The following is a 22,159-nucleotide window of genomic DNA, read 5'->3' as shown; positions in this document are numbered from 1 at the left end:
GCAGATTGAATATCTGGTGCCTGCCACCTAGTTCACAGAGGGCACTTTCTAGCTCTGCCCTCAAATGGTAGAAAAGGCAGTGTCTTTTGGCGGCCTCTCCCATAAGGGCACTAATCTCATTGCTTAGTATCACTTTTGGCCATTTGTTCTTCAAATGTTTATTTCTGTCCCCATCCCTCTATTTTCCCCTTTAAAAATTCAACTATACATGTATTAGGCTGCTTTAAGTTATTTCATAGCTCACTGATGTTCTCTTCATGTATTTTTCTAGTCTTGTTTTTCCTATGAGGTTCTTTTTGGATAGTTTTTTGTTTTTTGTGTTTTTGTTTTGTTTTGATTTGTTTTGTTTTCGAGACGGAGTCTTGCTCTGTCACCCAGGCTGGAGTGCAGTGGCGTGATCTCGGTTCTCTGCAAGCTCCACCTCCCAGGTTCACGCCATTCTCCTGCCTCAGCCTCCCGAGTAGTTGGGACTACAGGTGCCCGCCATCACATCTGGCTAATTTTTTGTATTTTTAGTAGAGACGGGGTTTCACTGTGTTAGTCAGGATGGTCTTGATCTCTTGACCTCATGATCTGCCCGCCTGGGCCTCCCAAAGTGCTGGGATCACAGACGTGAGCCACCGCACCCGGCCTTTTGGATAGTTTTTACTGGTATGTCCTCAAGTTCACTAATCTTTCTTCTGCAATATCTAATCAGCTATTTATCTCCTCTACTGGATTTTTCATCTTAGACACTGTAGTTTTCATCTAGTATTTTGAAGATACAGTTTTCCCTACGTCTTCCATGTCCATTCTTGATGTGTCCAATCTTTCCTCTCGCTTTTCAAACACATGGAATATAGTCAGATTCACTGCATTAACTGTTTTAATGTCCTGGTCTGCTAATGCTATCATCTTGTCAGCTCTGGGATGATTTTAATTGATTGGTTTTTCTTCTCTGTATGTGTCATATTCCACCAATGATGAGTTATGATACTACCTGATGCAAGTTTTAACTTGCAGGGGTGCTGGATATTTTTATATTCCTACAAATCATCAGGAACTTTGCTCTGATATACAAGTAAGTTACATGGAAACAATTTCATCTTTTCAAGAATTGCGTGGTTGGACCAGGGGAGTGTGTATTCTAGGGCTAATTTTGCCTAGCTAATGAGACACTTCTGAGTAGACTACGTTTTGCCTTGTTAAGTTTTCCAGTTGGGGAATGGGGAAAAATAATAAAACAGGTCCTGTGAATGCCTTAGGTACCATTCAAGTCAATATTTTCAGGTGACTCTTTCGCCAGTCTTGGGTCTTTTCTTAACATGAATATGTCGTCCTGTACTCAGTGTAGGACTCAAGGATGGTCCTATTCAGGTCACATGTGTTTTCTTCGTACATCTTCCATGTTTGGAGCTTTGTCCAATGAACTCTAGGCAGCTTTGCCTCCCCAGACTTCGAAGTGCGTCTTCCAAACTTAGAGAGACCACTTGGCTCTCTCTCTGAGTCCCTTCTCCTGTGTTGTGACCTGGAGAATATTCTCTGACAGAAACCTAGGAAAATTTCAGTCCACTTTTTTCCCCCTCATTTTTGGGGGATGACTTTCTTTCTTTGCTTAATGTCCAACTACTTGAAAAATATTATATCATGTATTTGTCCAGATTTATTGTGTCATTTCAGGTGGGATGAAAATCCAGTGTTATTTCATCTTTGCCAAAAGTGGAACACTCCAGATTATTTTTGAGTTTTGAGTTTTGATTTTTTTTTTATCTCCCAATATTTTAGTTGGGGAGAGAGAATTTTCTGTACCTTTCAAGTTCTATTAAATAGGAAACAAATCTCAATCTTTTCAATCCCTTATGTAAACATACAACATTTGTGTCTTCTAAAACCAAGACAAGATAGATTAGATAAGTTTTGTTTCATTATCACTATCCTTTATCAAAAAAACTGCTTTATATTCCTGTCTACTTTTTTTCCATTACAGAATTTCTTTGTTGATTAGAAGTTGAGAGCACTCTGCCCGACTCAGAATGTTCTCAATTTGTGAATTTCTTTAAAAATCTGACTTAATTTACATGATGCATTCTTTTTAATCACTATCTTCAAATTCATCACTATTTTATCACCTTAATCTGGTTTGAGATTTAACCTTTGATTTATTACTCTTCAGAAATTCTTAAGGAAAATTCTTCTTTGGTGTATTGCAAATAATACAATTTAAGCTAATAATAAATGTTTCAAAGTATTTATTCTCTATATAAATCATGATACTTCCTCAAATTTCAACTTGATTGATAGTATTCTCATTGTCATTCTTTACTCTCATAACAGCTAAACACATTAATATGAAGATGTTCAAAGGCTACATTTTACCTTCTAATTATAATCATTTCGCTTAAAACACTTTCTGTTTAGTCTGTTTTCTCTTTTTCTTCTGTGAAATATTTATACCTCTGATTGTAAGTATTCACTATAATTTTTTCCTTGTTTTACTAAGAACAACAGAGATTTTTCACAAGAGTGTAGGCATAAACATTAGAATGACACAAAGGACATCAATAAAGACAATGGGCTCCAGCTTGTGCCAATAACAAAATTTTGTACAATTTCAATAAGGCAGGACCCTGATGATTCCTGTCTATCAGGAAAAAACTATTTCTGATTCAAAAGTATGTTTGGGAGGCTGAGGCGGTGGATAACCTGAGGTCAGGAGTTCAAGACCAACCAGGCCAACATTGTGAAACCCTGTCTCTACTAAAAATACAAAAAAATTAGCTGGGTGTGGTGGTGGGCACCTGTAATCCCAGCTACTCAAGAGGCTGAGGCAGGAGAATTGCTTGAACCCAGGAGGCAGAGGTTGTAGTGAGCCAAGATAGCATCACTGTACTCCAGTCTGGGAGACAGAGTGAGACTCCATCTCAAAATAATATATATGTACACACACATATATATGTATGCTCAGCCTACCTTGTGACCTCTATGTTGTCACCTTGTCACTATCCATTTAACAAATAATTTAAGTACCTGCTATTAACTTGGCACAATTCTAAAATACTGATTAAAATACTGATACTTAGCTGATTCTAAAACACCAATACTTAGGATTAAGACACAAAGTGATCTACTTTAAAACATTTGATATGTCTTGAAAGATATAGAGCATTAAAATGAAAAAAGAAAAACTAGCTCCAAAGAATTTTTCCTGCAGGCTTTATTCCGAATCTCCTAGAGATGATTTCTTTCAGGTAGGGTTGCGAGATAAAATATAGGACATTCAGTTAAATTTGAATTTTAGATAAATAATAGATTATTTTTGTACCAATATTTCTCAAATATTGCATGGGACACAAACTAAAACAAGCAAGCAAGCATGCATTTGTTATTTAACTTTAAATTGAGCTCATCAATCTGTATTTTTATTTGATAAAGAGAGATAAGGTTATGTAACTTGCCCAAGGTTACAGAACCAGTAAGTGATGGAGCAGAATTCCAACTCAGAAGCCCAGCTCAGTGTCTACACATGCATCCAATGTAGTTTACTGTTTCTCCTTTAGCAGTTGATGGGTGTTATCCCAATATTATACGATACTCTTTAAAACAACAATCAAATGTGTACGTTCAATTCCCTTGTGAGTTCTAAATTCAACTTCTATTTCTTTACATTATTTTTACAGAGAATTTATATTCATAAGTTTCTAATCATGCCTTTATTTTCTTATGTTGGATTTCTACTATCATTGTTAGTGTCTTAAAACACTTTTAAGACTCCGACAGACAGAGCAGAGTATCGAAGTTTGCATTGTTAATTCTAGCTTCAAATAAATGGCAAGAACAAACCAGCAATCCCGAGAGGACCCACAGACCCTCTGAAGGAAGTGTACTGCTTCTGCAGGACCCTGAAATACTTTGAGTGCCCCAACTGCAGAAGTGGGAAAGGGAGATCCTCTCCCAAACCTACCCCCACTGGAGAAACTGAAGGTCTGTTTTCAGGAGAAGCTTCCAACCTTACCTGGAGCTAAGTCAATTTAGAAAGCCAAGTGAAACACAGCAGTAGAGGAAACAGAAAGAAAGGCCCTAGGAGCCTGCTGGGTCCCCAAGCAGGCCATTCCTGCCTAGAACCAGAGGGATCCATTGGGAGGGTGGCCAGAGGACCCGGGGGTAAAACTCCACAGGGAGGAGGAAATCTCCAGCTGAACTTTGTAATAATTTCAACTGCGTGAGAAGTTTCCTGGCCAGAACTCAGGGGAAGGCATGAATCCGGTGTGCAGACTCCACAGGCCAAGGAAGAACCAAGCCCTTTTCTTTCGCAGATTGGAGAACTAGCCTGGGTCAAGTTCTCAAGCCTGGCTTGCCCACCACCTGGAAACAGATGTAGGGGGCTGTTAGGGGGACACGGTGGGCATGAGACCAGCCCTTTGGTTTGCATGGAAGCTGGATGAGGCCCGTACTGCTAGCTTTCCCCAACTTCCCTGACAACCTGCATGACACAGCAGAGGAAGACATAATCCTTCCGGGTACACAGCTCATTGACCTGGGAACCTCACCCCCATCCCCCATAGCAGCCGCAGCAAGACCTGCCCAAAGAAAATCTGAGTTCAGACATGCCTAGCCCCACCCCCACCTGATGGTCCTTCCCTACCGACCTTGGTGACTGATGGCAAAGGGCATATAAGCTTGGGAGTTCTCTGGTCCCCCCAACCACTGGTTCCTCTCCATACTATCAAAGCCGATGCTCTCTGGAAAGCACCACCTCTCAGCAGGAGGCCAACCAGCACAAAAATAGAGCATTAAACCGCCAAAGCTAAGAACCCTCACAGAGTCCATTTCACCCCACTGCCACCTCCACCGGAATGGTGATGGTATCCACATCTGAGAGACCCACAGAGGGTTCAAATCACAGGACTCTGTGCAGACAACCCCCATCATGGGCCCAGAGCCAGGTAGACTTGCTGGGTGGTTAGACCCAGAAGAGAGACAACAATCACTGCAGTTCGGCTAACAAAAAGCCACATCCATAGGTAAAAGGGGAGAGTACTACATCAAGGGAACATTCCAAAGGACAAAAGAATCTGAACAACAGTCTTCTCTCTGACAAAGGCTATCCAAATGAATAGGAACCAGAAAGCCAACTCTGGCAATATGACAAAACAAGGCTATTAAACACCCCCCAAAAATCACACTAGCTCACCAGCAATAGATCCAAACAGAGAACAAATTCTCAGTTTACCTGAAAAAGAATTCAGGAGATTAGTTATTAAAGCAATCAGGGAGGCACCAGAGAAAGGTGAAGCCCAATGCAAGGAAATCCAAAAAAAATGATACTAGAAGTGAAGGGAGTAATACACAAGGAAATAGATAGCATAAAGAAAAAACAATCAAAAATTCAGGAAACATTGGACACACTTATAGAAATGCAAAATACTCTGGAAAGTCTCAGCTATAGAATTGAACAAGTAAAAGAAAGAAATTCAGAGCTCAAAGACAAGGTGTTCAAATTAACCCAATCCAACAGAGGCAAAGAATAAGAAAATATGAACAAAGCCTCAAAGAAGTCTGGGATCATGTTAAATGATCAAACCTAAAAATAATTGGTGTTCCTGATGAAAAGAGAAATCTAAAAGTTTAGAAAACATATTTGGGGAAATAATAGAGGAAAACTTCCCAGCCTTGCTAGAGACCTAGACATCCAAATACAAAAAGCATAAAGATCACCTGGGAAATTCCTTACAAAAAGATCATTGCCTGGGCATGTTGTTATCAGGTTATCTAAAGTTAAGATGAAGGGAAGAATCTTAAGAGCTATGAAACAGGAGCACCAGGTAACCTACAAAGAAAAGCCTGCCAGATTAACAGCAGATTTCCCAGCAGAAACTCTACAGGCTAGAAGGGATTGAGGCCTTATCTTAAGCCTCCTCAAACAAAACAATTATCAGCCAAGAATTTTGTATCCAGCAAAAATAAGTATCATATATGAAGGAAAGATACAGTCTTTTTCAGACAAACAAATGCTGAGTGAATTTCCCACTAACAAGCCACCACTACAAGAATTGCTAAAAAGAGCTCTAAATCTTGAAACAAATCCTGAAAACACATCAAAACAAAATCTCTTTAAAGAATAAATCATGCAGGACCTATAAAACAAAACTAAGAGTTAAAAAGCAAAAACAAACAAGCAAAAAAAAAAAAAAAAAAAAAAAAAAAAAACACAGTACGCAGGCAACAAATAGCATGATGAATGTAACAGTACCTCACATCTCAATACTCACACTAAATGTAAATGGCCTCAATGTTCCACTCAAAAGATACAGAACTGCAGAATGGATAAGAATTCATCAACCAACTATCTGCTGCTTTCAGGAAACTCACCTAACACATAAGGACTCACATAAACTTAAAATGAAGGGATGGAAAAAAGCATTTCATGCAAATGGACACTAAAAGTAAGCAGGGGAAGCTATTCTTATACCAGACAAAACAAAATTTTAAGCAAGAGCAATTAAAATAGACAAAGAAGGGGATTATATAATGGTAAAAGGCCTTGTCCCACAGGAAAATATCACAATCCTAAATACATATGCCCCTGACACTGAAGCTCCCAAATTTATAAAACAATTACTAATAGACCTAAGAAATGAGATAAACGGCAACACAGTAATAGTGGGGAACTTCAATACTCCACTGACAGCAATAGACAGGTCATCAAAACCAAAAGTCAACAAAGAAACAATGGATTTAAACTATCCTATGGAACAAATGAACTTAACTGATATATACAGAACATTTCATCCAACAACTGCAGAATACACATTCTATTCAACAGCACATGAAACTTTCTCCAAGAGAGACTATATAATAGGTCATAAAATGAGCCATCAACAACTTTAAGAAAATTGAAATTATGTCAAGCACTCTCACAGACCACAGTGGAATAAAACTGAAAATAAACTCCAAAAGGAACCTTCAAAACCATGCAAATACATGGAAATTAAATAACCTATTCCTGAGTGAGCATTGAGTCAAAAATGAAACCAAGATGGAAGTTTAAAAATTCTTCAAACTGAACAGTAATGATGACACTACCTATCAAAACCTCTGGGATACAGCAAAAGTGGTGCTAAAAAGAAAGTCCATAGCTCTAAATGCCTACGTCAAAAAGACTGAAAGCATGAACTGACATTCTAAGGCTACACTTCAAGGAACTAGAGAAACTAGAACAAACCAAACCCAAACCCAACAGAAGAAAGGAAATGACTAAGATCAGAGCAGAGGTAAATGAAATTGAAACAAACAAACAAAAAGGATAAATAAAACAAAAAGCTGGTTATTTGAAAAGATAAATAAAATTTATAGACTATTAACAGCATGAACCAAGGAAAGAAGAGAGAAAAACCAAATAACCTCATTAAGAAACAAAACAGGAGATATTACAACTGACACCACTGAAATACAAAAGATAATCCAAAGCTACTATGAAAACTTTTATACACATAAACTAGAAAACCTAGAAAAGATGAATAAATTCCTGGAAAAATACAATCCTCCTAGCTTAAATCAGGAAGAATTAGATACCCTGAACAGACCAATAACAAGCAGTGAGAATGAAATGGTAATTAAAAAATTACCAACAAAACAAAGTCCAGGACCAGTTGGATTCACAGCAGAATTCTACCAGACATTCAAAGAATTTGTACCAATTCTTTTGATACTATTGCACAAGACAGAGAAAGAAGGAACCCTCCCTAATTCATTCTATAAAGCCAGCATCACCCTAATACCAAAACCAAGAAAGGACATAACCAAAAAAGAAAACTACAGACCAACACCTTTGATGAACAGAGGTGCTAAAATCCTTAAAATACTAGCTAAACTGAATCCAACAACATATCAAAAAGATCATCCACCATGATCAAGTGGATTTCATACCAGGGATGCAAGGATGGTTTAACATATGCAGGTCAATAAATGTGATACACCATATAAACAGAATTGAAAACAAAAATAACATGATCATCTCAATAGATGCAGAAAAAGCATTCCACAAAATCCAACATAGCTTTATGATTAAAACTCTCAACAAAATTAGCATACAAGAGGCATACCTTAATATAATAAAAGCCATCTATGACAAATCCACAGCCAACACAATACTGAATGGGAAAAAAATTGAAAACATTCCCTCTGAGAACAAGATATGGATGCCAATCTCACCACTCCTCTTCAACATAGAACTGGAAGTCCTAGCCAGAGCAATCAGACAAGAGAGAGAAATAGCAAAAGTACCAAATTAGTAAAGTAGAAGTCAAACTGTCACTTTTTGCTGACGGTATGATTGTTTACCTTGAAAACCCCGAAGATTCCTCCAGAAAGCTCCTAGAACTGATAAAAGAATTCAGCAAAGTTTCCAGATACGAGATTAATGTACACTAATCAGTAGCTCTTCTATACACCAACAGTGACCAAGTGGAGAATCAAATCAAGAACTCAACCACTTTAACAATAGCTGCAAAAAAAAAAAAAAAAAATTAGGAATGTTTACATAACCAAGGAGGTGAAATGCCTCTACAAGGAAAACTATAAAATGTTGCATAAAGAAATCATAGATGAGACAAACAAATGGAAATACATCCCATGCTCATTAATGGGTAGAATCAATATTGTGAAAATAACCACACTGCCAAAAGCAATCTACAAATTCAATGGAATCCTCATCAAAATACCACCATCATTCTTCACAGGATTAGAAAAAATAATTCTGAAATTCATATGGAATAAAAAAGAGCCTGCATAGCCAAAGCAAGACTAAGCAAAGAGAACAAATCTGGAGGCATCACACTACCTGATTTCAAACTACATTTTAAGGCCATAGTCATCAAAACAGCATGGTAGTGATATAAAAATAGGCACACAGACCAATGGAACAGAATACAGAACCCAGAACTAAACCAAAATACTTAAGAGACGACTGATCTTTGACCAAGCAAATGAAAACAAACATAACCCTTTTCAATAAAAGGTGCTGGGATAACAAAAACAAAAACATAACCCTTTTCTGTAAGTGGTGCTGGGATAATTGGCTAGCCACATGTAGCAGAATGAAACTGGATTTTCATCTCTCACCTTATACAAAAATCAACTCAAGATGAATTAAAGATTTAAATCTAAGATCTAAAACTAAGAATTCTGGAAGATAATATTGGAAAAACCCTTTTAGACTTTGGCTTAGGAAAGGATTTTCATGACCAAGAACCCAAAAGCAAATGGAATAAAAACAAAGATAAATAGTTGGAACTTAATTAACCTAAAGAGTTTTTCCATGGCAAAAGGAACAGTCGGCAGAGTAAACAGACAACCCACAGAGTAGGAGACAATTTTCACAATCTATACATCTAACAAAGGACTAATATCCAGAATCTACAACCAACTCAAACAAATCAGTAAGAAAAAAAAAATCCCATCAAAAAGTGGGCAAAGGATATAAAGAGACAATTCTCAAAAGAAGATATACAAATGGACAACAAGCATATGAAAAAATGCTCAACATCACTAATGATCAGGGAAATGCAAATCAAAACCAGAATGCGATACCACCTTACTCCTGCAAAAATGACCATAATCAAAAAATCAAACATCAGTAGATGTTGGCGTGGGAACACTTCTACACTGCGAGTGGGAATGTAAACTAGTACAACCACTGTGGAAAACAGTGTGGAGATTCCTTAACTAACTAAAAGTAGAACTGCCATTTGATCCAGCAATCCCACCACTGTGTATCTACCCAGAGGAAAAGAAGTCGTTATATGAAAAAGATACTTGCACATCCATGTTTATAACAGTACAAATCACAATGGCAAAATTGTGGAACCAATCCAAATGTCCATCAATCAATGAGTGGATAAAATAGCTGGTATATTTATACAGTGGAATACTACTTAGCCAAAAAAAGGAATGAATTAATGGCATTTGCAACGAGCTGGATGAGATTGGAGACTATTATTCTAAGTGAAGTAGCTCGGGAATGGAAAACCAAACATTGTATGCTCTCACTGACATGTGAGAGCTGAGCTATGAGGAAATAAAGGTATAAGAATGATACAATGAACTTTGGAGACTTAAGGGGAAAGAGGGAGGGGGCAAGGGATAAAAGACTACAAATATGGTTCAGTGTATACTACTCGGGGTTGATGGGTGTGACAGAATCCCACAAATCACCACTAAAGAACTTACTCATTTAACCAAATACCACCCATACCCCCAATAACTCATAGAAAAATTAAAAAATAATTTAAAAAACACTTTTAAGCAATTGTAACAGATTCTGGTAATTCTTTTCCAATCAGTAGTGTCAAACTACACTGTTATGCCCTCCAGAGAAAGGCCACCAGGAACACACCTATGGCAAGGCAGGTTAGGCTTGGCACTCATTGTAGCAAGGGAGAACACACTGTGGGCTATCTCTGTAAAAGGGAGAAAGAAATAATCTATTACAAGTTTGAGGCTTTGGTCAGTTGGCTAGAGGAGTCTAGGAAACAGGGAATTGCTTTAGATTGGATGTTGTCATAAAGCAAGGGCAATGGTTGAGTATTTCAATAAATCTTATTTCTGTATAGGGGAAACTGTCATGGGAATAAGGCTGTAACTTGTGAAGGAGTAGTATTCACTCATTTTGACTAAGAGAGGGGATGTATGGTATTCTGTAGAAGCCATAGTTAACTTGTGTTTATCCTTGATGAGACAAAATTATGAAGTAGGCCTACCCTGTCTCATTTTGTCGTGATCTAAAAGTAACCTTGTCTGAGGTTAGTATTCTGTGAGATTGTTTAAGTGTAATAAAAGAAAAATGACCTCTCTGTGGATGCCAGGTCAGTTTCTGCATTTCAGGAATTGAGATCTTTAAAATGTTGGTATTTTTTAAATATAACAATTAAAATACTAATTTTAATATATCAATTTTAACATATTGATTTTTAAAAATATATCAATTAATGTAACAATTTTTTAAATATACTACTATTCTAAAGCTACTGGATATATACCATTAAATTTTTCAGTAGTCAAAAATCATACTTCTATCAACAGATAAGTACCCAATTTACTACAGCTTTTTCATGAATATATGATTTATGGACCTATAACTGTGCTCTGGAACTGCAATCTTCCATATGAAACTCTCTATTTAACCTTTCACGTGGGTGTCTAACAAGAACACACCTGGTACACCTTAAGCTCAACTCCTCATCTTCCCTCCCCTCCCCTAGTCCTTGTTGCTCCTGCTGTTTTTATGCCCACCTCAGGAAAGAGTAACTACATTTTTCACTTGCTTGAACCAAAGCTTTGGACTTGACCTTTGACCCTACTCTTTTACTCGCACCCTTCATCTAATCTCTGCATCCTGTTAGTGCCACTTTAAAATGTACTGGAAGAGGAGCACTGCTCCCTATCTCCACTGCAACCACCTTGTCCAAGACACCAGCCCCTCTCCCGGGGTTAAAGCAATTGTTTTTCCTGCTTTTGTCCTTGTTGTCTCATATCCTAATACCTTTACAACAGGTAGGTTGAATCTTTAAGTTTGTAAGTCACGTATGCCACTTTATCTCAGTCCCCGTAACCCAAATACAATTGACCCCAAGGACCTACCCAATTTAACCCTCACTTAGCTGTCTTCCTCATCTTCCAGAATCCGCCCCTTTTCCACCACACTTAGCCATGTTAGCTCCTTGCTGTTCTTTTGACATTTAAGACTGGCATATTAAAATTATAATGTAATATAGTATAATATATGTCATGAAACAATGTTATAATAATTATGAATTATATACATTCTATACCATATATTTCCTATTTTATATATACACAGTGATAATATATAATATACTACATATACAGTCATATAACCCATCATGACATTTTGATATATGGACCACATATAAGACAGTTGTCCCATAAGATTATAATAGATTTTTTTCCTGTATCTTTTCTGTTTAGATATGTTTAGATACATACATACTTACCGTTGTGGTTTGGTTGCCTACAGTATTCAGTATAATAACATGCTGAACAGGTTTGCGGCCTAGGAGCAATAGATACACCATACAGCCCAGGTGTGTGGTAGACTCTACCATGTAGTTTGTGTAAATGCACTCTATGATATTTTCACAATGACAAAATCACCAGACATGAAATTCGTGGTGTCTGGAAATGCCCACAAGGTTTCCATGTAACATTCTTGATGCATAATTCCAGGAAACCTCAGCTTTTGCTCTTTTAGACTTCTACTGATTGGATGAGACCTACTCTCATTATCAAGGACAATCTCCTTTATAAGGTCAATGATTGCAGGTATTAATCACATCTGCAAAGTAGCTTCACAGCAATATCTAAAGTGGTATTTGACCAAAAACCTGGGCATCATAATCTTGCCAAGTAGACATATATGCCTAACCATCACAATTATTCCCTACTGCTCCTTTTTAAAATCTGCTATTCCAGGAAAGCATGGCAATATCCCTTTAGACAATCTGCAACACTTTTTTCCTTTAGGTTATGGCTCTGTCATTTATCTAGATTCCTAGGTTGGCAACTCCTTTCCAAGTGCAGATTCTATTCCTGTTGCTGTGTTCCTACTGTTTCCTACTGATTGTGGCTGTTACTTGTGTACCTTACAGCATAAAGTCATCCAGGTGGTGTCATTGTAGCATGTACTGAAGATCTAGTCCACTATCAAACTCGTTATGTGGAAGTGGGAAAGAATGCTGTATTAGTCAGGGTTCCCTAGAGAAACAGAACTAATAGGATAGATGTATATATGAAAGGGAGCTCATTAAGGAGTATTGACTCACACGATCACAAGGCAAAGTCCCACAATAAGCCATCTGCAAGCTGAGGAACAAGGAAGCCATTTCGAGTCCCAAAACCAAAAGTAGGGAAGCTGACAGTGCAACCTTCAGTCTGTAGCAGAAGGCCTGAAAGCCCCTGGCAAACCTACTTGTGTAATCCGAAGAGTCCAAACGCTGAAGAACTTGGAGTCTGATGTTCGAGGGCAGGAAGCATCTAACATGGGAGAAAGATGAAGGCCAGAAGACTCAACAAGTCAGCTTCTCCCACCTTCTTCTGCCTGTTTTATTCTAGTTGCACTGACAGTTGATTAGATGGTGCCCACCCACACTGAGGGGGTCTGCCTCTCCCAGTCCACTGACTCAAATGTTAACTTCCTTTAGCAACACCCTCACAGACACACCCAGGAACAATACTTTGTATCTTTCAATCCAGTTAAGTTCACACTTAATATTAACCATCACAAGTCCACCCCTTGTCAACTTGAGCCCATACACTTCTCCTGAAATCATACATAATCTCCAAATAAAGAAAATAATAGGCCGGGGGTTCTGGCTCACGCCTGTAATCCTAACACTTTGGGAGGCTGAGGTGAGCGGATCACCTGAGGTCAGGAGTTTGAGACCAGCCTGGCCAACATGGTGAAACCCCGTCCCTACCAAAAATACAAAAATTAGCTGGGCGTGGTGGCAGGCGCCTGTAATCCCAGCTACTCAGGAGGCTGAGGCAGGAGGATTGCTTGAACTCAGGAGGGGGAGGTTGTAGTGAGCTGAGATTGCACCACTGCACTCCAGTCTGGGCGAAAAGAGTGAAACTCTATCTCAAAAAAAAAAAAAAAAAAAAAGAAAATAATAAGGTCATAATTATGCCTAACATAATACAGTTATCCCTTGTACAACTGGAAGCACACTAATCCTTAACCTGAATGCTATTATGTAAAATTAACAACACTTAAATGCTGATATAAAGTCAATAAATCTTATGTCACATGATAAAGGAAAAAGAAAGAAAATTAAATGAAGATATTTTCTTATTACAAGTGTATTCATGCACAAACATATTCCTAACAAAATCAGGAAAAAATATTCATGACAATAATAGTCTTCATTTCTGCAGCTGGTCACATGGTTGTAGTTGTTATTAATGACTACCTTCTTTTGCTACCCATTCTGTATTCCCTTTGTCTTCAGCAAGCACCTCAGGATGTCATGGTTTTTCTCCAGTGACCCAAACCTTCATTCCTGAAGGGTCTGGGCCATCTGTAATCCTGCCTGGATCGGGCTGTTGTAGTTTCCCATTGACCTTAATCACAAGTCATGGTAATTCTAAGAGACACTCTAAGGCATCACCTGTGTTCCACTCATACTCCTCCTCACCTCCATTATGGAGTGGTAAACTGATTTCATCTTGATAGTTGAGGTCAATCACCCCAGCAAACACTATAACTCCCTTCTTAACGTGTTGACTTAGAGGTAGGAGGAGCCCAAAGTGTCCATGTGGCAATCATAACTTCCAGTTTGATTTTATCATTGTTGTGTCTCCTGGTGGCAGCACTCCTCCCTCTGAAACTAAGACCTCTAGACCAGCAGAATGTAATGTCACAGGAACGGGAAGCAAAAATTTTGCCAATGGATCACTAGGGATGATGGCGAGTAGTGCCACTTCTTCCACCCCTTGATTCCTGGACCCCTGAATCCTGGTTATGCGAGAAACAGTACTATATATTAGATGCTGATTCAGAGCATACAAGGCCTTCTGGAGAACTTTGCCTCAGTCCTGCAAAGTATTGTCACCTAGTTAGCACTGTAATTGTGACTTCAAAAGGCCATTCCACCGTTCTATCAATCCATCTGCTTCCAGATGATGGGGAACATGGTAAGACCAGTGAATTCCATGAGCATGAGTCCACTGTCATACTTCCTTAGCTGTAAAGTGAGTGCCTTGGTCAGAGGCAATGCTGTGTGGTATACCATGACAGTAGATAAGGTATTCCATGAGTCCATGGATGAGAGTCTTGGCAGAAGCATTGCCTGCAGGATAAGCAAACTCCTATCTAGAGTAAGTGCCTATTCCAGTGAGGACAAACTCTGCCCTTCCCATGATAGAGGAAGTCCAATATAATCAATCTGCCACCAAGCAGTGGACTGATCACCCCGAGGGCTCAGTGTTGGTATGTGTTGCTGGCAAATTGAGCACTCAGTAGTGGCCACAGCCAGGTCAGCCTTGGTGAATGTAAGTCCATGTTGCTGAGATCATGCATAACCTCCATCCCACCCACCATAGCCACTTTGTTCATGTGCCCATTAGGTGGTGAAAGAGGTGGCTGGGGTAAGGAGCTGAGTGGTGCCCACAGAATGAGTTATCCTATCCTCTTGATTATTAAAATCCTCCTCTGCTGAGGTCACCCTTTGGTGAACACTCACATGGGATAGAAATATCTTCACAGTTTTTGCCCACTCAGAGAGGTCCATCCACATACCTCTTCCCTAGATTTCCTTGTCACCAATTTTTCAATCATGCTTCTTCCAAGTCCTTGACCATCCAGCCAAACCACTCGCTGTAGCCCCAAATCAGTAAATAATCATGCATTTGACCATTTCTCCTTCCAAGCAAAGTGCACTACCAGGTGCACTGTTCGAAGTTCTGCCAACTCGGAAGATGTCTCTTCACCACTGTCCTTCAGGGATGTCCTAGAAAGAGGCTGTAGTGCTGCAGCTGTCCACTTTTGGGTGGTGTTGGCATATTGTACAGAACCACCAGTGAACCAGGCCCTAGTCTTCTCTTCCTCTGTCAACTGATAATAAGGAACTCCCCATAAGGCCAACGGTGCAGGGTGGCAGGAGTAGAGACCATGGGCATTTGAGCCACTTCCTCATGTGACTTACTTGGGCCTTCAGGATCTGCTCAAACTTGATCACATATATACCATTTCTATTTGATGATGGAAGGCTGCTGCTCATGATAGCGGGGTGCTTTCTGACCCAGTTCATGACAGACAGCTCAGGTCACATGGTGACTTAATGACCCACAGTCAAATGTTCAGTTTCCACCAAAGCCCTATAACAGACCAAGAGCTGTCTCTCAAAAGGAGAGTGGTTATCTGCAGAAGATGGCAGAGCCTTGCTTCAAAATCCTGGAGGCCTCCGGTATGATTCACCTATGGGGGCCTGCCAAAGCCTCCAAGCAGCTTCCCTATCTACCAGTGACACCTCAAGACCATTGGATCTGCTGGGTCTTATGGCCCAAGTGGCAGAGCAGCTTGCACAGCAGCCTGGACCTGTTGTGGAGCTTTCCCCTGTTCTGGATCCCACTCAAAACCAGCAGCCTGTCGGATCACTTGATAAATGGGTCAGAGTAACACACCCAAATGAGGAATGTGCTGCCTCCAAAATCCAAACAGGCCCACTAGGCATTGTGACTCTTTCTTGGTTGTAGGAGGGGCCAAATGCAGCAACTTATCCTTCAGCTTAGAAGGAATATCTTGACAGGCCCCACACCACTGGATCCCTAGAAATTTCCCTGAGGTAAAACGTCCCAGAATTTTAGTCAGATTTATTTCCCATCCCTTGGTATGCAAATGTCTCACCATAAGTTCGGTGTGTTTGCTACTCCTCGCTCACTGGATCCAATCAGCATAATGGATTATTATCCATTATGACCGGTGTGGTATCTTGTGAAAGGCAAAAGCAATCAAGACCTCTGTGAACAAGATTGTGACACAAAGCCAGAGAGTTTACACACCACTGTGGTAGGACAGTGAAAGCATATTACTGGCCTTGCCAGCTGAAGGCAAATTGCTTCTGGTGGGCCTTATGGACAGGAATAGAGAAAAAGGCATTTGCCAGGTTAATGCCTGCGTATCTGGTACCAGCAGATAGGTTATACTCTGGACTGAGGTCAAGTGAAAGAGATGGAGCGCTCTTGTTCTTCCAGGTTTTGCTACAGTGCTTCCAGCAAGTATTTTCTCCTCTGGATGCCCTTTCGTTGATATACTGGAAAGAGCCTAATCTATATTTTCAGTAGTAAAGACCTGCCAGTATTTACTAAATTAGCAACCTTGGTTGAGTAACTTAAAATTTCTGAGATGCAATTTCCCCATTTGTCAGTTGGGAAGAATGATACCTAGCACTGCTGTTTGGATTAAATGGTTATTACATAGGCTTAAATTGAGACAAACTCACCTCAGGAAACTGCTATAGTCATTGCATCTCCCAAGGAACCTCAAACCAGATCCTGGCAATCCAAGCAGTGAGTCTAGTGAGGGCAAATGAACTACCCGGGGTTCAAAGTCGTCTCTCTTCCACAGAGCATGGCTTCAGACAATGCTGAATATGTTTGTTTTCTTTACAGTAATGTTTAAATTAACTCTATGGTAAACTGAAGTTGGCTTTTTTCCACACCATTAGTCTTCATTTAATCCATTCCTAATATTGATTATGACTTTGGCTAAAAAAAGATTTTCAGTCAATGTCTGGCACATTTGCCACTGCTCCCTCTCCCTTACAAATACTAGAGGGGGCTCAGTGATTATTGAACCCTTTAACGTAGATTCAAGAACAGGGGCACAGACTCAGAATCCTTCACTACATGACAATTCAGGCAGCCACACCCACACCATCAGCATCATCATTTTAAATATGTCACTTGGATCAGTCTCAGAGTGGAATGTAAAGTGTTCAGGCAGACTGTGCTATCTCCCTTATAGAGCAGTACTGAGTGTGCACACAATGTGGTGAATAGTTACACAGTACTTAGAATCATGGTGAAGTCCTCCAAAGGTAATTCTTAACAACCGAATTGGAAATCTTATGAGTATGATGATAAAAGGCCCTAAACTATGAGAAGAAAAGACTCATTAAAATGTTTTGGAACAAACTTGTTTCAACATAGATATTATATAACACATGTAATTAAAGCATATATCTCATCAAGAATCCAGAACAACTATAGACTGCTTTGTAATCTCCAGCCCTGCTATGTAAGTATAGACTTGCTTCCTACAGAGCATAAGGCAGATGTCACTTAAGGGCAGGTCCATTTACCTGCATATGAAGGTGAAAATTTGTATAAGTTAATTCCTGGAAACAATATGGTATTAAAGCATTGTTAAATCTTGATTATTTACATAGAAGTGCAGAGCGGGTGTGTGTGATTTAGAGAATTCAGGACACAATTCCTTTGGTTGTAGGGGTATTTTCCAGAGAATTCACTGATGAGCATAATTGGAGGCAATTCTGATTGCATGAACATCACAGTAATTTATATGTTAAATATGGTGGAGGGTCATTTTGTAAGGTTTAAATGAACAAAGCAAATCACTTGGGGTTAAAAGAAATCAAGTTCTGACATATTTTCTATTAAAAACAAATATCATGGATCTCTTGAACTTATTCCTCCTGCTTAACTGCAATTTTCTGTACTTTAACCAATATCTCCCCTCTCCACCCACCCCCATGCTCCTTCCCCCCGCCCACCCCGTCTTTGGTAACACCATTCTATTGTATGGCATGGTGACTATTGTTAATGATGATACACTGTATTCTTAAATATGCTAACAGCCTGGATGTTAACAGTTATCACCAAAAAGTTGATAACTATGAGAGGTAATGCAAATGTTAATTAGCTACCTGTAACCATTCCACAATGTGTATCTACTTCAAAACATCGTGTTGTAAGTGATAAATACATACAATTTATGTGTCAATTTAAATAAATAAATATATAAATTTGGAAAAAGCAAATAATATGATTCTTTACATTTATTTTGTTCTAGATTTATAGTAACTTTTAATCTGTAACTTGTTACATTTCATCAGTCTAGGAAAATTCTTAATGGATATATCTGAAAATATTGTATCTATCCCTTTTTTTTTGGTACAGTAGGCTTTTTTTTTTTTTTTTTTTAAATAGGGTCTTGCACTGTTGCCAGGCTGGAGTATAGTGGCATGATCATGGTTCCCTGCAGCCTCAACCTCCCAGACTCAAACAATCCTCCCACCTCAGTCTCCCAAGTATCTGGGACCACAGGTGCACACAACCATGCCCAGACAATTTTTTTACTTTTCTGTAAAGACTAGGTCTCACTATGTTGCCAGGCTAGTGTTGAACTACTGGGCTGAAGCGATCCTCCTTCCTCAGCCCCACGAAGTGCTGGGATTACAGACATAAGCCACTGCACCTGGCCTCTGTCCCACTTTCTATGTCTCTATCTCTTAGAGTAGGTGGAGACATAGATGTGGGCAGGAAAGGCAGCCCTGGAAACGTTGTCACACTAACAATCAGAGAAAAACAATAGTCACATCTTTAGCTGGGTGTGGTGGTGGGTGCCTGTAATTCCAGCTACTCAGGAGGCTGAGGCAGGAGAATCGGTTGAACCCAGGAGGCGGAGGTTGCAGTAAGCTGAAATCACACCACTGCATTCCAGCCTAAGCAAAAAAGCAAGACTCTGTCAAAAAAAAAAAAAAAAAAGAAAAGAACAAAACAAACAAAAAAATAGCCACATCTGAAATTACAATTAGGCTTCTCTGGCCCTAATTGGGAGTTATCTGACCCTAACAGAAGAAAGCTTCAGTAGGGACTTTCCCCACTAGTGAGCATGCACACTTTTGATTTGACTTGCACTAAAGCTAACCTATTGCTTATTATAGTAGTAAAAAAAAAACACACCTCTGGGTGGATATTTGATGCTAATGAGACATACAGTGTATGTACTAGCATGTACAGCCACAAGGCATTCATACCCAGTGGACCATCCAAAACATGCTTGTAAGTAACATCTCTTCACACCCCTTTCATAAATAATCATGTAAGACCTCCATAAAGGGGGTTCCTCACTGTCAGCCCGGTCTGTCTGTTTTTCAGAGCAGCCCACTCTGACTCAGCTTTGAGTGTACTGTCACTTTAACAAAACCCTGCTCCTGCTTCACTGTGTCTGTGTGTTACTTGGCTAAATTCTTCCCTCTGAGAAGACAAGAACTGAGGACCCTACACGTCCCAGTATCATCTCCACTTATTTTGGGGCTTCAATTATATATAATATTCATTCATATGCTAAACCTTGGCTCCATGTCTCTTTTGTATTTTACACCTTTGTTTCACTTTCACTCCAACTTTACTGCCAGTGCTTCAGTTGCCATAATTTTCTTATGACCTGCTCCCGGTTCATTAATCCTCTCCAACTCTACCTAATCTGCCCATAATTCTATCTATGGCATTTATCAAGTTAAGAATTATATCTATAAAGGTAAAAATTATATTTCAGCTTTATAATTTTACTTCTATTTTTAAATGTGTATTCTGTTAAATTTCTCAGTTTTATATTTATTTCCTCACACCTACTAATCACAGTTTTTGAAGTTTATGTCTAATAACTTTGATATCAAAAACTATGATTATATTAATAGTTTCTCCGTCTTCTTGTTCTTCTTCTCCTTCTCCCTGTTCTTCTTCATTTTCAAGCATTTGGTATTTTTTTTTTTTTTTTTTTAATATTCTTGTTGATTCAACTGAAACAGATACGTTGTATTAAAAAAAAAAAAAAAGGTGGAGATATAATTGAGGCTGCAGTAATACTTTACTTTCCCAGAGAGGATTAACTTTAATCTAATAAAGTATGGAACTGATTTCAGGCTACCTTGTGGTCTTTATGAGGTAAATTTATGGCTCTAGATTATCATCCTTCAGAAACAACTGGAAATCTGTTTTGTTTTGTTTTGAGACAGAGTTTTGCTCAGTCACCCAGGCTGGAGTGCAGTGGCATGATCTTGGCTTACTGCAACCTCTGCCTCCTGGGTTCATGCCATTCTCTGGTCTCAGCCTCCAGAGTACCTGGGACTACAGGTGCCCACCACCACATCCGCCTAATTTTTTTGTATTTTTAATAGAGATGGGGTTTCACTGTGTTAGCCAGGATGGTCTTGATCTCCTGACCTCATGATCCACCTACCTGTAATCCCAAAATGCTGGGATTACAGGTGTGAGCCACCACGCCTGGCCAGAAATCTGATTTTTTTAAAAACCCAGGGCCCTGCCTCCTTGAAGGATGTAGCTGAATTAGTCTAATTAAGCTCCTTGAAGGTTTTTGGTCTCTTGACCACTGCTTATGCTAGAAGCTGATGCTGACAATACACACTTGGACTGAGTTGATTTAAGCCTGGGTTTAAAGCTTTCATTAACATAGTAAAAGCCAGTCTAACTTTCCTGGAAGTGAAAATCAAAGTATGATCCTCAAGAGAGAATTTTTCAGTTGGTATACAAACTTATTAATAATTAATTGGTTTGGAATTTTCATAATTTGCTTAGGGTGCTTAAAGGGCCTGATTATGAGAAACTATAACCTCAAATTATTCACTGCATGATGGTAATGCATACTGGAGATAGCATTTTAGAGAGAAAAAGGTTCGTGTGATCCTCTCTAATGTGATTATTGTACGAATGTTCTAATAATCCTACACTGTCCCTTCAAATGCAAGTGTGGAGGTTGGAGGATGGGGAGAGTAGAGGAGACAGGGTGCTAGAGAATGAGGAGATTGAGCCTCCGATTAAACAAATTGAATCAAAACATGGCACACACATCCAGCACAATTTGAAAATCTTTTCAAGGCATATGCTTTATTGATTTCTTTGCATTCCCTTGACAAAGAAAGCAGATCATGTGAACTATTAGGGTATTTCCACTGCAATGTAAGGAAAATGAAGAAACCATAGTGAGAAAAGCAGGAGATAGAGAATTCTCCTAGGCAGATGGGGAGGGTCCTCAGAGAACTTCTGACCACCCAGGTCATTGTGCACAGGGAGCTTGCCTAAACATGCTCACAGTAAAAAAATTCCGTCCCTTAACACATGCACAGTAAGGGAACTAAATCAATGTAGAGTGGATCAGACTAAGGGCCCGCATATGTGCTGGAACAGTTGGATGTGCAAGGGAGGAGCCTGGCCTCTTCAGCTCGTGCGTGGAAGTCCCGGAACTCCACTGTGAGGGAGAGAATCCCTCTCTTTGCTGAGTGCTTTCCTTTTGCTTAATAAATTCTGCCCTCCTCACCCTTCAATGTGTCTGTGTGCCTAATTTTTCCTGGTCGTGAGACAAGAATCCATACTTAGATGAACTAAGAAGCAAAAATACTACATCAACAGGGCAAGGAAGCAACAACACCTCCAGCAGGCATGCCACCAAAAATACTGCAGTCAGCCTTGCAGAACCTTGGAGTTACTGGGGAAAAGGGTGTTAAGGCAGCAGAATCACATTAGACACAGGAAGGGACAGTCAGCATTATCCTGGTGCAGGGTTTATTTATTTCTTACATCTAAATTCTCCCATATAAAACAGCCTCCTTTACTCTCCTAAACA

The sequence above is a fragment of the Piliocolobus tephrosceles genome, chromosome 8, assembly GCF_002776525.5.
Source record: "Piliocolobus tephrosceles isolate RC106 chromosome 8, ASM277652v3, whole genome shotgun sequence".
Lineage (NCBI taxonomy): Eukaryota > Metazoa > Chordata > Mammalia > Primates > Cercopithecidae > Piliocolobus > Piliocolobus tephrosceles.
This window is presented reverse-complemented; position numbering follows the sequence as displayed.